The sequence below is a fragment of the Cyprinodon variegatus genome, unplaced genomic scaffold, assembly GCF_000732505.1.
Source record: "Cyprinodon variegatus isolate N-32 unplaced genomic scaffold, C_variegatus-1.0 Scaffold58, whole genome shotgun sequence".
Lineage (NCBI taxonomy): Eukaryota > Metazoa > Chordata > Actinopteri > Cyprinodontiformes > Cyprinodontidae > Cyprinodon > Cyprinodon variegatus.
This window is the reverse complement of record NW_015150511.1, coordinates 496,438-498,507: the sequence shown is the minus strand read 5'-3', so window position 1 is coordinate 498,507 and position 2,070 is coordinate 496,438.

The window sequence follows — 2,070 nt, the reverse complement described above, 5'->3', positions numbered from 1 at the left end:
GCTTTCTATGATTGCAACTCTCTTTGGTGTTAAATCAGTATTAAAGGGTCAGTTTAAGTTAATCTAAGTTTTTTGGGATTATTTTTTGGGTATTTTTATTGTAGCATTTCTCATGCAGTGTTTTTCCTTTGCATTTTGTGCATTTCAGCACTTTTATGTATTTTCAGCTGTTTTGAAAATTTTAGTAACCATATAACATAAAAAATGCGATCTACAAATGCCAATACATGTTGCAGATTTATAACCCTGGTGTAGGTTTTGTCCAAAATCCACTTATTAGGTTAAAACTTCTGGAATTCCATTTGTTTCCATTATATAATCCTAATTCTAATTATCTTCTAATGCAACAGCAAAATTAGTGCATTTGACTTAAGTTGGTCGTCTGCATCTAACCTATCCCCTTAGGGAGCAGTGCACTGGACTGTTGGGGGGAATATTCTTAGGCCAGGACGTAAACATCCTGCAAAACTTCATGCCACAAAAATCCTATTTATGCTGATTTTATTTAATTTAGATTATCTGTTCAGCTTCTATTGTCTGTGAAATTCTCTTACTGAGCAGCAGAGGACACCACAGACTGGATCATTTTAAACATGTCTAAAAATCCACTTTTTTAAAAAGAGCTTTTTATTGAACTCTACTCTTTTTCCCTTGCAGTTTTGGTTGTTGTTTGCTTGATTAATAATGTAGCCCTTTAGATTTCATAAATACTAAATACATAAAAATTAAAATGTATCATCATTATTCATCTGTTAAACAATTTTTCTTCCTTTATCTGTGTGCAACTGATTTAATTCACATCAAACTGGCCACTGACTTCCACAAGGAGGCAGTGTCACATTGATTGAACAAGTTCAGCTCTGAGGGGATAAAAGCTAAAAGAATCCAATTTTAAATTATTCATACTGTGAACAGAATTTAGCTGAGAGGAAGGAGAGCAGAGAGTTATTCAGAGAAATGTTTCTGTCCTTCGTGTTGAATAAATAAACCAGCTTTCCTTTAAAAAACAGGAACTGGTGTAAGAAAAAAAGCTCAGAAGAGATCACATAAAAACAACATGAAGATGTTAACATCAATAGAACCAGAAAGTCTCCCTGTAAGGAACATGAGTCATCAATTTTAGATGAGCTCTGCCTTAATTGCTTCGATTCCCAGAAGTTCTGATTTTAATCAGGCGTTAATTCTGAAAATGGAATAAGATGGGCCACATTTTGTCGGTTCTAGAAGCGAAATTAAATGGCACAAGAGTATGATGAAAACAGAAGGAAACAGAAGAATGATTCTGTGAAGAACAGCTATGGAAATATTAGGAAATGAAGACATGAAGTTGATCCAATTGACGTCCAAGTGATCCCTTTACAATTTTACTTCAGTTTAAAGATGTGCATTAAAAATAAAGGATCAAACTTTTAATTTTTCCAACTCTATAATGTGACGTCCTGCTCTCTGTACCTGCTTTACTGTTAACTCTGAGTCATTAGAGGCAGGGATGTTGATTTAATGCAAACTTCTAGCTTTGACATGAAGGCAGTGAGTATTTTTCATGCATTCAGCCAGCTCTTTATCAGGGTCTTCACATCTCTGCTGTAAATACCCTCTTTGCATCCTGCTGCTCCACTGTAACCCTCATCTTCTGTTTTTTCTGCATCACTCCACTTACAGTAATGAGTTGTTGCAGTCTTCCACTTTGCCACAGATCTCACAGAGTATTTTTCTTTTCACATATATTCCAAGGGTGTTCTCTCTTCTTCTCCTTTACATTTTTGGCATTTTCACATCTGCAATGTGAAAGAAAAAATATAACCAAAAGTATCTGGCTTTTGGCTGCTACTGTAAATTAAACCAGTAGTTCAATCTAACCAATGTTGACAAATGGCAGCACTGTAATTTCTTCACAGATGGACTTCAACAGAAATTGCAGCTTAGTGCCCATTTCACAACCAAAACTAAACTAAAATATGAGGTCTCTGACAGAAGGAAGTAGACCAAACGATTATCGAAAAACAGAAATCATCGGCGCACTTTCATCTGGTTTGGTCTGCCGCGTAGACTCGTGAACGCGCTTTTAGG